At 44.7% G+C, this 16308-nt stretch overlaps 1 pseudogene; it reads right to left on the bottom strand.

Moving 5' to 3' along the window:
* The window catches only part of LOC138602369 (transmembrane protein 132C-like), a 95643-nt pseudogene that overhangs the window by 18871 nt on the left and 60464 nt on the right, over positions 1-16308 (bottom strand).

The following is a 16308-nucleotide window of genomic DNA, read 5'->3' as shown; positions in this document are numbered from 1 at the left end:
TAAGTCATCGTGTTTGTTTGCCATCCTTGACTAAATCTCAAAGTATTTGTGCTCAAACAGGTGGAAGGAGCCATGGCCTATCCATCAGTACAGCACCTGCATTAGTGCTGGTGCTACACCAACCTGCCTGTCAATCTTACAGAGACTCTCTCCCCACACAGGGGGAGCAATCCATCATGTTCCTGCAGAGAATCATGTCCTCAGACTTGGATCTGCTGACTCTCATCCCAACCCCCCTGATGGAGCCAACACCCTGTGGAAACATATTTGACTTTGTGCCGAAGACAAGGACACAGCTCTTACTTTGCTCATCTCGGGACTTGATGGCTTGAAGCAATGGCCCAGGCACCCCATATTCCTGCGGTACCCCCCACATGACCCCCTGGAGGACACAATCATAGGCCTTCTTCTAGTCCAAATAAACCCGTGTAGACTGGATTGTTTGTTCCTCCTGAATCTGAGGTCCGAGCCTCCTTTCCAGCACCCGGGAACACACTTTCCCCAGGAGGCTGAGTAGTTTGATAGCCCGATAGTTGGCGCACACTCCAGTCCACCTTTTAAAAATGGGACCACAGGCACCATCAAGACCTCCACATGACATTCAAAAGGCACGTCAGCCAAGACAGCCCAATAGTGTCCCGAGCCCACCTCTGCCAAGGATATAGGTAAGGCGGCTTCCCCTGATCTTCAAACTCCTCATCGGAGTGCGTGTTGGTTGGATTTAAAAGTTCCTCAAAGTGTTCTTTCTAGTGCTCAACAACATCGCAGGTCTCGGTGATCAGTATCTCCAATCCGATCTTTTTATACATAGTTCCTCAGCTTTTGGTGAGAGTAACTTCACATTCAATGAGTCTGAAGTCTATGAATGTTAGCCATCAGAAGACATTGGTATGTCTCATGGTGATGCTTTTGTGCTTTTTGCGTTCAGTCGTTTTCAGGAAGTGAAAAACATGCTCAATCAAATTAAGGACAGCTGCCAAAGTTTGACCGTCAGTAGAACAACATAATCACATTGCTTCCGCTAGATAGGACATTATGTCAGACCTCCACAATGACTGATTTCAACACTACACGCACAAATCTGAACACACTCAAACCCCAACCTCCTCACCATGGCTAACGGCACGATGCCACCCAGGTCCTGTGGTGCCAGACGGATGAGGGTGGGCACCTCGCTGGTCAGGGTGCGGGTGAGCGGATACTCCACCTGCCACGTCACCTCCCGTCCCCCCTGATTCATCATCAGCCCGTTCACCTCCAGGTCCACCTGCAGCACTCGCTGGTATCCTGCTGCCTCCATCCTGCAAGGAGAGAGAGGGAGACGTGAGTCAGGAGAGGATTTAGATGCAAAAGGAGGCAGAGAAGAGGGAGGAAAGGGGAGGAAAGGAAGGACAAGTGGCAATGGGAAGGCATAAGAGAGAGGATAAGGAAACGGTGTAGTCGAAAGGGGTGAGAAAGCAACAGGAAAATAACTGAGGGAAAAGAAGAAGAGGGGAAAATCTAAATAAGAAACTGGACTAATGTGAACATGAGCAGAAAGAACAAAGACAGACTGGATTAAAGATGTAGAGAGAATAGAAGAGAAACTGGTCTTTATGATATATAAACAGGAGTGTTTGGTGTTGTGAAAAAAGGACTGAAAACAGCAGCTGAGAATGAATTGTATGTTTTAGTCAGCTGAAAAGAAAAACAAATATTTATTAGTAGAGGATGTCTCTGCTGTATTACATGCAGATGTTTAATCACCACATCCCACATCTCACAGTCTGATATGAAACTAACCGCGGGCCGCGGCACCATTGAAATTCATTCTCACATCCACACAGAACCACCATGTTGGCAAAAAAAGCAATTTATTCTTCCTGTTGCAATATGGAGCTTCTCTTGCAGAGACTGCCGGGCCGAGCAAATGATTTCCTCCCAACTGATGGAGATGCAAACAAAGCAGGAAAAACAATGAATGCTAAATAAAATCCTCCAAACTTATTTGATTTGCTGCAGCGCTGTGGTTTGAGCGAGCTGCTGCCTCTCCCTCAGGTGTTCTTTGTCACAGTCAGAACTGGATGCAACACCTTTTCCAGCCACCGCACACAGACGCACACGCTGTCCTGAAAATACAATTCACACTCAGGGAACTAGAAGTGGCTCACATGTTGTGCAACATCTTTAGGTGACAGCAAATACACAAGTTTAACTCAAAGAGGAACTAGATGTAGCCTTTGTGTTCCAATTCAGTTTAAAGTTCTTTCTACTCTTTTATTTGTGTGCTCAGCAGGATGTTTGTTTTTTGGTCGTCAAAGAATTAAAAGAAGGCTGGAGAGAGCCCAAAGTGAGCATGAGGAGGGGGTGTTGGGGGTACGAGCCAAGGATTCCCTTCAACATATTTTGGTCAAGCTTGTATTTAAAACTGGCCCTTTATGTGTTCTCACTTCAGAGGCGAGCCTCACTTCTAAGCTCCGATTTAAGGATCCTCTCTGGTAAAAGTAGAGAACAGTTTTAGAAGCTGAAAATCAGTGGATAAAAAAACAGCTTGAATAGTAATTCTGGCTCAGGAGGAAAAAGCTTTTCTGTTTCAGTGAGTAATGTTCTGAATTATACTTCATATGTTTCCAAATCCCAGTGAGAAGCTTTGGCTCGGAGTGATCACAGGGGAATATTGGTGTGAATCTGGCCGAGCAGTAGAAGCTGTTTACACAGGTATCACACAGGTGTACTGAGGTGTGATGCTGCATCACTTGATGTGGATGTAAAAATCCCTCGTTTCAGCTCCATTCATCAGTTTCGCACAGTTGCTACAGAGCCGTAGTGTGGTATCATCCCCTCCTGACAGCATGCTGTGCGCAGGTTTAGTGACTGCACTGATGATGTGCTTTAAGCTTCTGGTGAACAATTACAGCCACATCAATGATCTGCAGCAGACACTTCAGCTGTGCTTTACAATGAAGCTGCAAACAATCAGAGTTTTAGTGCTGAACACGACAATACAACTCTGCTTCACTCCTTTATTCAGTCTGTGTTTTTCTCTTCTGTCTTTATTTGTCTTTTTCATGTCTGTTCCTTTTTCCTCCCCCTCTCTTTATCTTCATCCTCTGGCTCACCGGCTGTGTTCTGTTGCTCCAATAGGGGACAGTTCTCCCTCTCACCCTCTCACCCCGTCACCCAGTGTGTGTTTGAGATGATGAATGTCTTCAGCCCAACGGTCGGAGAGGTCAGCCTACTTCCTGCATGTGTCATTAGATTCATCACTGCACCGTGTGCCCTTTTCTCAGCCCCGTTTACATACACTTTAATACACTCACCGGCGACTGTCACTGCTCCTGCCCTGACTTGTTGAGAGGTGAGAGGAAGAGACGGACGCAGAGACAGAGACAAAACACAGAGCGGAAACAGGGTTAAAAGGCTGAAAGCAAAATGTCCTCTGGGATCTTAGAAGCCTCTAAAGTTAAAAGTGACAAAGCTCCTGTATCATAGTTTGAGGTGGAAAATCGCTCATGTCATTTTGATGAGGCTTCTGAGGTATCTCCATCTGTCAGTCGTATTGTTGTGTGTGAAAGCACAAACAGAATAAGGTGAAAGAATCCACTCAGAGGAAAACACACGCACGCTTTCAATCCTATAAGATACATTTCAAACACAGACATTGTCGTAACAAAGCAGCTCTGAGCGGAAAGAAGCGGCACAACAGCAAAAAAATGAAATTCCTTTTGTTGGAAAACAGGGAAATAAAAGTGTCGCTAAGGAACACAAAAGCTCTGTCAAACACGCGGCCATGTTTTCTTCTTTCACTCGTAACACCTCGGTGGATATCTGGCTCTGAGAGAGGTACAGGAAGAAAAGTCTGCCGTCTCTTTTGGAGACCCGAGAGGTTTCCTTTCATGCACAGCAGTGATTTGGATAGCAGCGACAACAATGATGCATCAAAGACCTGAATCTGTTTCTACACAGTGAAGTGACAGCGAGTCCAACAATAGAGGGAGAGGGAGGGAGACAGTTTGTGTTTGCGAGCACTCAGATTAACACCTCAAACAGCTCCATGCAGGTGAGAGTGGAGATATTTGTCTTTGTTATGGAGCAAGAAGACGATGGGATTTACTTCTTGGACGAAAAGTCCAACTTGTTTTGTCAGTCAGCGTTAAAAGAAGCTGAAAATTAACCAGCAGTGATTCAACAAGGAAGCTGTGACAGAAACTCCTGCTGGCCGTCCGGCTGCACAGAAACGTCTCCTGCTCTGACCTCTCCTGTGGAAACTTATTTGTCAAATATGAGACAAAAGTGTTCAATCAACTCTTCCTCAGTAGTTATTAGAGGGTCCAAACATGGAGAAGGAACCAGCAGTCCTGCATGCTGTCAGTCAGTTTATTTAGTATCAGGGAGTTTCAGGTTATCTGGAGGAACGTTTGGTCCAATATAGCCGCCATGTTGACTGACCCCGCAGTGTTTCCTGAAGAGGACAAACAAACGTTTACAGTCGCTGTTAAAAAGTTTTCTTCCAAACTTCTTTCATAAAGAGCAACATGAAGAGAAGCTAACAGACATGTGAGCGTGAGGTGAAAGAGTTTTAAAGGAGTCACTAGAAGGAACGATTATTGACGACCACCTGAGGGTCGCAGTGACGTGTTGGAAACTCTGGTCGCCGCGGAAACCTCAGGGTGACGACAGAAGTCACTGCTGCAGGAGAGAAATGTTGTTTCTATTGTTTCTGTAGATGAAACAAATCAGATCATAAATCAGCTTTATAGATTTGATGTTGATGTTTTGTCTATAAACAGCCTGAGGTCTGTTTTGTACAACTAAAGACTGTAAGGCTCAAATAGCATTAAAACTCCTTCTTGCTCTCTGAGCTCTGTATGTGCTGTTGTGGGTTATTTGCTTCAGCAGCTGTTTGAAGTATTTATAGTCCACTTCCTGTCCAGCTGTGCGGCTCACGTCTCTCCAAACAGAAACACGTTTGATGCTGATCGGTTTGAGGAACAGGAGGGAAACTGGATGATGATGATGCTGATGAGATCCCGTTGAAACAAGGAGAACTCGCCCCGACTCTGTTCCTCGTCACGCTGAGCAGCAGACCTGGAATCAGCTGAGATAGTTTGGAGACGGTTGTTAGAGGCCAGCAGGGCCATTGGAGGCCCTGTGGGGCTCTGAGGGTCGATGAGCAGGAAACAGCGACAGAGGAAGACACAGAGGTTGTAAAACGGTAACAGAATTAAACAAAAGGTGTAAAAATAGCTCAAAGTATGTGTGAGTTATTGTAATTTATTAATCATGAAACAACTTAAACTGCTAAATTCTTCCCTGAAGACGTCTCAGTGAGCCACGTCACAGTTGTTAGTGATAAACGCACAGCGCTCATAAAACACTTTGCACTACAGTCCTAACCTTGTGCTGTCTGGGGGGCGGCTGGTTTTCCTTCCAGTGACGCCTGCTTCATCTGTGTGGAATGGATGTGTTTATGGAGCGATAAACTTTGACGTGTGACAGACAGATAATGAAAGAGATCATAAAATGAAACCGTGTCAAGAAGCAGATGAAACGTAAAACAACCAGTTTATGTCTGCGGGAGATTTCCCCCAGGATCTATCAAAGCCACCACGACAGCCCTGTCCCTGTCAGTACACATTACTGTGTGGTAACAGGAGGCCTGTGCAGTGCAGACGGGGTTCAATGGGGGGTCTCTGCCCCCAAATAGCCTTTTTTTGGTCTGTGTCTTCTACAGTATTTCCTGAAATAACCCCTCCCTCGTTGTTTTCTTTCTCAGAGCCATATTTATCTTAAATTCCTCTCAGACAGTGAAATGAGAGGATTCAGGCTTCCTGCATGAAACAGATGTGGCTCCCTGCATCAGCCAATCAAAAGGCAGCGTCACCACTCTGCAGCATCATCATAACAAAAGCCAATCAGAGCCTTAAAAGCAGCTCACAAAACACCAACAGCAAAAACAAACTGTCAACATGTTAACGTGCAGAAACAGACTCTGCAGGAGCTCATCTTTGGAGCTGAATCTGAGTGAGATCAGGAGCAGGAAGAAGATGTTGTTTCACCCATTTGATCAACATCAGTTTAAATGTTATGTATTAAATTAGTTTTGCATGTCGTTGTATAAAAAGGTCTCAGAAACATAAATCAGGGAATGTTTCATGTTTCATGTGTCTCATGTTAGTCTGTTTAGTCCTGACTGAAATACCTCAAGAGCGATATGATCGATGGCAATAAATGATTAATAATTTGGATGAAACGGAAACACAATCATGGTGCCCAGAGGTTGAATCCTAAGTGTGTCGACGCCCTGATCAGGTCTGTTTTCACGTATTCTGTGAAACATCTTTAATTCGACTCGACTGATTTGTGCCAAACGACATGGAGACGTTCATGCTCCCCTCAGGATGAACCCTGATGACTTTAATGATCTCATCATTTTTACCTTCTAACCTCTGAAACCTGTAGAAACCCTTTGAAGTGTTTTACTTCTGAGTCAGCTTCAAGTACGGGATTACATCGTTTGTAGAGGCGACAGAAGTCACAGTCAGATGTGATCTGAGGCGTGTTCCTCCAGTCTCTCTGGATATACAGAATCATTTCTCAGATGAGTAAATTCCTTAAAGATGAAGGTGCTGAGAGACGACGACACATCTGCCTGACAGCCACCCCATGCCGCCACCATCACCTTTTAACTCCTGCTTGTTAAACTGCTTTTAATGAGCGGCTTTTAGTTGCGAGCTGTGTTTAAGAGCTCACAAAGCAACACGATCAGTGATTGTATGAAGGCCGTCTTCATCCCTGTATTGATTTGTGTGAGCTGTCGGAGAGTAAAATTCTCCAGAGGGCTCTGCTGCTCGTCCTCTTATCCTGGACAATAAGATCAACTCAGTGTGACTAATCTCCCCTTGGAGTGTAAACTCTCCACCAGAAATCACTCTTCTTCCTTTCCTTGTTACTCACACATGTTCACAATGATGACGAGGGATTAGATGAGGTTGTCCGTTTCATCATTTGCCTCTCTGTTGCCGCCTGCTGCTGTTGAACTTCATGATTCAGGCTTTGTGTTGTGCGGCCTGAGAGGTTTCTATTTGATCCAACATGCTGGGTTTCCTTTTATGTTTCTATCTCTTCATATTTCTTTTTCCTCTGGGCTCACTGCTCCTCCCCCATCATTCATGTCTCCATCTTTTTTCTTGGTTTGGGTCCATCTATCTCCAAATGTGCCACATCGTTGTGGGAACAGAGGACATTTTCCATGTAATCGCCCCTTCCCTCCTCATTTCACTTGTCTTCCTCTTCTGCTCTCAAAGGGACGTCAATGAATCTGTTCTTTTGTAAAGTCTCACAGAGAAGGCCACACAGGACGCCGACCAGGAAGTCCATATAAGGTCGAACTCTGAAACAGCTTCTGAATCTTTCTAAATCAGACACTAAAGTGTTTGCTTTTATTGAGGGTCTTGCCATTCTGCATTAATTCTACATTAGCACTGCAGAATTATTCGGCATGTTCCTCAGGGGCTGTGATGGAGAAACACTGATTGAGACTGATGAAGGAGCCAAATATACAAACACACAGGCTGACGTGTGGCAACAACCATGACTGAGTGTGAGAGCCAGTGAGATGCAGATCCTCGGGCCGCGGGCAGCAAAGTGTGATCCTGTTAAAGCTGAAGTGAAATCTTGGCAGCAGTTTTGACAATGATTCCTTTAAACTGCATGTTTGTGGATGTGTTCAGATTTACAGAGAGATCTCTCACCAGGGGACGCAGTCCATGTGTGATTGTCTCAGCTCTACCACAGCTCTGATCCCAGGACAGGCCTTCTAGGAAACATGTCACATGTGACCTTCAGTGTAACTCTGTCTCACCGATATCTGAGGAGAGATTCAAGCTTCTGTCAAATTATATTTATCTTTCCTGGTTGCTGCAAAGCTATTGCACAGAATTATTGCTCAGCAAATCTACCCTGAATAAATTCAAGGTTAAAACCATCAATTACACATTTCTGCTTTGTTGCATTACTGTGAAATGTTACAAACAGGATCCTCTGACTGCACGTTAAAAAAATGATGTACAAGGAGATAAAACTGTGAAAAGTGCTGAATAGATAAATGAAAGAGCAGTAAGCGAGTTTGTGACACCACGTTGTATTTATGTCTGACAAGAGCTCTTTGTTTCTGAGAATCCAGCCAAGTATTTAGAAATGTCTGAAAGCAAAGTGTGATTCACTGTGTTCACATTAAAGTGTCTGTGGTGCCACTGCTGTGCTTCTCTGTGCCTGATACACTTTGAGCTTTTCCTTTTCTTTCTGTCCGCCGTCTTTTTGCCACCAGAGATCTAACCAGGTGTAAAAGTGGCCGAGGCGGTGTCGCTGTCATTGTGTTGTGGGTCAGTGTTACACTTTTAGATGTCACACTATCTTATTCTTTCTTCAGTTTCTGGCAGAGTAAACCGATATGACAGCAGCACTAATTCCCCTCAGTGGAAGATTTTGCAGTTTTTTGCTTCTTGTTTCATTAAAATGTTGAAATAAGCCTCACAAGTTTCTCTAAGTGTCACTAAGTAGTGAGCATACTTTGGTTTGGAGTCTTGGTTATATTTTAGGCTTTGATACGCATCTATGCAACGCACGTTTTTATATGCAGGCGCGACAACATCAGGTCACCTTGAAGTAATCGAGTTTTCTCACTCATGATTTCAGGCAACAAATCTCCCTCTCTCTCTCTCTCTCTCTCTCTCTCACACACACACACACACACACAGAATCAGGAAATAAACCCGCATGCATGTGCACGCCCCGACACACACCTAAACAAACACACACACTGCTCCTTGGTTCAGTTTATTAGATCGGTGTATGTTGACAGGGTTAATAAGAATGTGACCCCACCATGACCCCTCGCTGGCCTGAACCCTTACTTCTGCTCCCTCGTCTCATTAATCTGTCAAGTAAACAGAACCTCCTCCTCCTCCTCCTCCTCCTCCTCCTCCTCCTCCTCCTCCTCCTCCTCCTCCTCCTCCTCCTCCTCCTCCTCCTCCTCCTCCTCCTCCTCCTCCTCCTCCTCCTCCTCCTCCTCCTCCTCCTCCTCCTCCTCCTCCTCCTCCTCCACCCTGTATTAGAAGATGAAGTTGATCAGAGGGTCTGAGCTCAGGGTCCTAAGGCCAATAGGCTGCCTTATCAACACCAGCAGGCTCCATGGCCAATCTCCAACCAGTCTGTGGGCAACTCGCCACCAGCGCTGGCTTTGGTAGCTGATAGAAGTCTGATTAAGGAAATACAGAGCTTTGGTAGGAGGAGAGGAGAGTTTGCTTCATTTTACTTGGAATTATTAATATGACAAATTTCTGAAAATAAGCTCTTCACAAAGAAAATAAATACTTAATCAAAAACAAGAATGACTTTGGCCTGCTGAGAAGTGCAGCCCCTGAACACAACAGAGCGACGTGAAGAAGTGAACCTCCTGTTAGTTCACAGCTGATTTCATGTGTCAGCGTCTTCAGCTGCATTACCTGGATTCACCACAGAGCCCAGGCTGGATTCACAGTCCCAGAGGGATCAATCATCTTCAGACGCAGATTCACTAGTTCACTGATAAAATGCAGGTCAAGGATGTGTTACAATCCACAGTAAATATCTAATTCATTACTCAAGTTGTTGAGGAAGAAGGCAAGATGGAGGAGAACACAGAGCGCATCTCTGAGTAGGAGGATGTGCTATAAATCAATCCCCTGAGATTAAATTAATCACAGCTCATTAGTGGCATCACGTCCATTTTGATTTCCATTAATGACGACCGGATCGAGGGAATAAATAAGACTGTTTTATTTTGCTGGATTACTCTGTTAGACTCAGGAGGCTGTGTCCTCTGTGGAGCATTTATGATTGCACAAAGCATGAGAACGCCCAGCAACACGTAGGACTCATGCCACTCATGCAAATTAAATTACATACGATCAATATCGCTGATTCATCAAACGATCACTGCCTGTGACAGACGGCTGTGGGAATATATTTTAATGTAAGAGAGGCAGCGAGAAGAGAGCATCTCACAAATGCATTAGTGACCCGGAGCTGTAAACAAAGGAGAAGATGTCTGGATGATTACTTCAAAGGATTTAACGCAAATATTTTTCAGACCAAATTTTTCACAAACACACAAACGAGACGTATCCCTCAATTACTCTGCTTTCTTTAAAATCTTTTCACACACACGCACACACACACGCACACACACACACACATACACACACACACACACACACACACAGTATTAATCTCTCTCTGTTTTGTGCTAGAGTGCCCGTTTTAAACCAGTTTTAATTAAAGAGATTACAACACAGAACAAAACTGCCACGTTCTGCAGGCCTCAAACTAATGCGAGTCTGTTCTTTCATTTCCCACTTAATCAAACACACATAAAAAGGTGCATATGTGCACACACACACACACACTCAGCAGGCAGGTGATTAACATCCCTGCATCGCGCTGATGCATGGAGAACCCATTGGAATCAGATTGAACTGAAGGGACCTTTGATTTAACTCTGGTTGTAAATGCAGTCCTGCTGGTCGTGCGTGGTCTGCCCATTGATTGTATGTGTTCATTCATTGTTTGAGTTAAGCTTGGTGCAATCAGAGAGAACAGCACGAGACCCTCTGACCTCTCCCCCCGAACTGAAGAGGACTGAATATCGAACTCCTTTCTCATTCAATCTTCACTCACCATTGTTCTGTCAATGAATCCGGCTCCTAACGACTCCACAGCATGAAGTAAAGCTGCCTTACAGACACATATTCACCAACCCAAACAATGTACATGTGCATGGACTCAGTTCATGGGGTGTAGTCACATGTCAGCACTGAATGAACAAACCATTCTGTATTCAGCCTCATGTATGCATGTCTGCCTGGATGTAACATGATGATTATATTCCATATGTTCGAATGTAATATGAGAATGTGTTCATATCTGCTGCAGGGCGACACTCATGCTCATAATAACTAATCATATGTGAATGAAAAATTATTTTCTAATGACAGGATTTCCATAAGAGAAGCCACATGTCGCACATTTCATGTGACGGGTGGAGAGAGAGACAGAAGCTGTCATGGAGACGGGTGGAGAGAGAGACAGAAGCTGTCATGGAGACCGTAGGAGAGAGAGACAGAAGCTGTAATGGAGACCGTAGGAGAGAGAGACAGAAGCTGTCATGGAGACGGGTGGAGAGAGAGACAGAAGCTGTCATGGAGACGGGTGGAGAAGTGATGACAGCAGGAGGAGATTGCTCCTCATACAAGGCCTCAGGCTGTTATTACCGTATCATGAGAACAATCAATCACATGGGGTTAAAATGTACACGCTGTTTCATGGCCACTTTAACATGCAGGATGAGATCATGAATAAGGCACAGACTGGGGTTTTCACACTGCTGGGACCTCAAGTTACCTACACCTGATTGAACATAATATGTAATACACACCGATCAGCCATAACATTATGACCACGTGCCCAACACTTTGTAAGTCCCGCTTTTAACAGCCCTGACCCGTCGAGGCATGGACTCCACTGGACCTCTGAAGGTGAGGTATCTGGCACCAAGACGTTAGCAGCAGGTCCTTTAAGTCCTTTAATAGTGGGGTCTCCATGGATCGCAATAATTTGTCCAGCACATCCCACCGATGCTTGATTGGATTAAGATCTGGGAACTTTGGAGGCCAAGTCAACACCTTGAAGTCGTTGTCGTGTTCCTCAAACAATTTCCGAACCATTTCTGCAGAGTGGCAGTGTATTATCCTGCTGAAAGAAGCCACTGGCATTACGGATAACCATTTCCATGAAGGGGTGTACTTGGTCTACAACAATTGTTTAGGTAGGTGCAGGGTCCAAAATTAGCACCCGCCACTCGCCAAATGCGGGTAAAAATCTAATTTGGCGACTAAAATAAATGAGGTCGGGCGCCAGGGACGGGTGCTCCCATTACTACAAAACATACTTTAAGTTGTTGACTAAGTTTTGTTTTGCAACGACTCTGCACGATGCTGGCGTGTGTCCGTAAATAATTGACCCTCGCTGACCACCATCGGCGCACTCACGCTTCTGTTATTTAGCTCGCGCAGGGCTTTAGTGCGTCAACAATCTGATAAGTACGAGTTTACACTTTCACTCGTCGCACCTGAAATGTAGCAGGTGTAACAGAGCAGCTGTTACAAACGTGAACTAGTTGTTGGTGGACTGTGAGCGTCCTTTGTTTACTGCTATGCGTTCTTTGGACAGTCACACAGTCACACAGGTGTCGACTCTACAGGGGCTGCTACACGCTACAACGCTACATTAGCAGCCTACACCAGCTAATGGGGACTTGTTAGCTACAGCAGCTAATTATTCAGTTTCATGGTGTGGAGACGTATTTCGAATTCACTTCAATATTTCACAGCCATGTCGGTTGTCTGTGGCTGTACTTTGGCGCAGTGATGTTGTGAGCTAAATGCTAGTGTCAACATGCTCACAAACATGCCTATATTTACAGTGTTAATATGTTTAAGTTTCACAGGCGGTATTAAATGTCATCGTGCTAGTTTAGCCTGTTAGCATGCTAACAGTTTCTCATTAGAACAAGATTAACATTAGCCCTAAACAGGCCAATGTACAAAGTGTACAACAGGAGTTCTGGAACGGGCGGTGTAAAGACCCAAATGGAGCATATGTTACCTCAGGAAACTTTTGTAATGTCTTTTAAACGGGGATTCGGCAGGTTCAGGTAAGTATTTACAAAGTTCAGTTCAAAAACTTGGCTAAATGGTGTTACAGTCTCTGTAACAGTCGGGAGGCTTGGGCCTGAACCCTGCCGGCAGGGGGGACATGGTTGAGGGAGCAACAGGTTCAGAACCAGGTAAGTGGTCTGTAAGAACAGACAATCCAATTAGGGCGAAGCAGAAGGCAGGTCAGAACAAGGAGAAGGGTTGGTAAGCCAGCAGGAAGGGATATACACTCCGTAGCAAATGTGAGGTGAACTCACACGGTAGAGCTGACACTGGAAAAAGCCAAACAGCCCAGGGAAGAGGCAGACAGAAGCCAAGGACGCAGAGGCAAAACTTGTGGTTGGGGACAGAAGGCTGAGGCATTTTCTGGGATAGCAGCGAGGTTTGATGGTCAGAGGCAAGCAGGGTCGGCAACGGGTAATCAGTCCAAGGAAGAGTGCTGGAAAGTTTTGCAAGAGTGTCAAAGAACAATCTGGCAAGTGTGAGATCAGGAGAGGATATATTCTGGCTTGATTACTGATCAGAAGCAGCTATATGCCCAGGTAGACTGAGTGAGTTGACGAGGTGGGCGTGGCAGGCAAGCAGAGGAGGGGTGAGTGGAAAATTACAGGGAGAGGGTGGGTGAGCTGTGAAGCAGAACTGTGACAGGGGTCATGGAAATGTCTTGGATGAAATCAAATTTGGCCTGATGGTGAAGCTGTATGAAAGTAAGAGGATCATCAAAGTTACTAGGATTTAAAACATGATTTCACCAACTGTTGGAAAACTGTTTAATCTTTAACCTATTTTCACACCGGAGCAGTGAGCACACGTTCCTCATCAAAGGATCAGCTCTCAGACTCTTCATGAAACTTTCCTTCTCTTTGTTTGAATCCCTAAAATACATTTCACTGCAGCTGCAATAAGTGCAAACATGATGAAACACACACTATAAAGCACACACTGCTGGCTTAAATATAACTGCATTCATCCTGGTGTCTTGTTGTGTTGTCACTCAGACGTTACACTACAGTGTTGTTTACAGAACTTGTGTTTCCAGGCTTGCATCATTGTGTAGGTGTTGTGAGGCTGTCTTGTCAGTCTTTTCGAGTGAGCCTGTCTCCCACTCTCTCACAGCAGGAGTCCTCTCAGCAGCAGCAGACACACTGAACGTGGTGACATGCTTCATGATCCTGCGTGTTTCTGTCAGACACCTTGTGGCTGTGTGTACACACACAGACGAGACTCAGCTAATATTTACACTCTCTAAGAACCTAGTTTTCTATTTGTAGCTGCTCTCTTGTGTTAAGAGGCCGAATGAAACTCGATGGTTTGAGGTTCTGAGTTGAGTTTATTGTTCATAAAAGATGTATTTCATGAAAGCTTATTGCCCAAAAAGTGCTTTTTTGGGCCCCCTAAGCCTGATGCTCAAAGAGTCCAAAACATGTTGAAAACTTATGATGAGAGTAATTTTACATTCTGGCTTCAGTTTATCTACAAACAGAATAAAAGTTTTGCTAGCAGACAAACTCACAGCCTGCTATTGAAACTCAAACAGCTAAAGATGTGACCCATGCAGGCTGCCGTACATACTGTTCAGCATGTGTGGAAATATTGAGTGTGCTTTCCGAGCTTTGCATACAGAAGCTGCTGCTATGAGTACAGCTGTGGGAGAGGGAGAAACTATGTTTCACACAATAAGTACACACAGACATGAACACACTGTTTTAAAGTGAAAGGTGGATTTTAGCTTTAAATGCTACAAAGACCAATCAGCTACTTTATCTCAAATAAAATCAGTGTTGCTGGTTTGCATCACGCTGCTCTTATCGAGGTGTTTATGGACTTCAGACGTCTGCCTGCTGCAGTTTCTGTGTTATTTTCCTCTTTAGAATGAACCAAGGACAGATATTCATGGAGATTAAAAGAGGACACCACAGACTGTGGCAGCATGTACTTCTAGACTGCAGACAAATTAACTATATTATCACTTCCCATGCTCTGTCCTCTTAAACTTTTTCACCTCTTCTCTGCTACCTCTACTTTTCACACATAAACTCCCATGCTGCCTCAGTTTCTCCAGAGCACATGAGATCAGAACAGTGAACATGAACGATGTGCTAAAGTATATTTCTGAAGCGTCACACACAACATAGACACACCTGGGACACATGAGTGTTTCTGAGCTCCTCTAAGTGCTCATCTTGTCTGTGCACATTTCCATCCAAGGTTACATCTATCTAAGTCTTCATGCCCGCAGTCTATCGACTCTCCTGATTGGCTGTTGGGAGTTTAACCATCTGGCTGAGTCACCTGGTGTTCACATTATCAGCTGTGATGTCACACTTTCTACCACGAGCCTGAGGAGACACTTCCTGCTCCCACTGTTCATCTTTCCTGTTCTGGCAGTGAAGCTGATTTAGTGATCAGCAAAGTGAGCTTCAGCTGACACGAGGACAAACTCAGTGTTTTAGGGCTCTTGTCTTTTCAGCCTCCTCGGCTCCACAGATTTCCATCAGCCTCATTCAAAATGTGGCTAATGGAGATCTTTGTGTACTTAACCTGACTGATGGTCTGTCTGCTGCACAAAGGGCAGCAATAGAATGAATGAGTCTGAGTAAGGACCTTTAACTGGCGAGCAGGAGGAAGTATGTCACAGAGGAGATATCTGCAGGTACCAGGGAGCCAAATTTAGTCCACTTTGAAAATATGCTGTCAGGGCTTTCAGGCTTCACTCCAGCCTAACTGTCACAGGATGAATATTTGTTCCAGCTGGAAAATAACAAAAGATAATAAACAGAGCTGAGCCAGCTGGATGCTTGACCAATCAGAGAGCTCTGATAGATGATGACTTTTCACCTCAGCTCTCATAAATGAAGCAGCTTCTGCAGCTGCAAGGCCGAATTTCTTTTCTCAAAGTGATTCAAAAACTGATTTCAGGGGACGATTTAAGAGTCGGAGGTCTCACTCTGCTTTATATTTCTGAACTGGGACACAGATAAAGTCCATCAAGCAGTGAATTTGTCCAATCAGGTGTTGTGAGAAGAGTTCACACAAGGCTTCATGAGGACAAAACTGCTGCTGATGAAACTGCAAAGAAAACATTGTTGTGTATTTTTTATGCACTTTTGACGAATTCAACAACTGAAAAGACCTCGACTGCTGCTTTCTATGTTCCTGTTTAACATCATCAAAGACCTTCTCTAAATTAAAGTTCAGTATTTTGGTGATGGTCAGATTTTGACTTCTAATGAAGCTTTTTATTCTCTGAAGTGCTGCAGTTCTTCCGTTTGGTATGTGAGCTACAGAAACCTAAAAGCACAGGGTCACTGCAGGTGTTTCATCATCATCTCAATACTTCAAGGTCATCTTTTGTGGAGCGCAGAATTACAGGACGTGATACCCAACCAACATGTGTGACCTTGATTTTGGTAGTCGCTGTATAAATCAATGTGCCTCCTCCTCAGCAGGCTGTGAAAGAGACGCATGTAAATGATGGACGACTTGTCATTCATCACTGTCGTCACCTTGACACCCAGCAGGAAATAACAGCCCAGCCAGCATGTCACTTCCTGTGTGCAGATACTTTGTCTTT

Source organism: Semicossyphus pulcher, unplaced genomic scaffold (assembly GCF_022749685.1).
Source record: "Semicossyphus pulcher isolate SPU_LCO1_2020_fin unplaced genomic scaffold, fSemPul1.0.p SCAF_22, whole genome shotgun sequence".
NCBI lineage: Eukaryota > Metazoa > Chordata > Actinopteri > Labriformes > Labridae > Semicossyphus > Semicossyphus pulcher.
The sequence above is the reverse complement of the archived record's forward strand: the minus strand, read 5'-3'. Positions and strand labels throughout refer to the sequence as shown.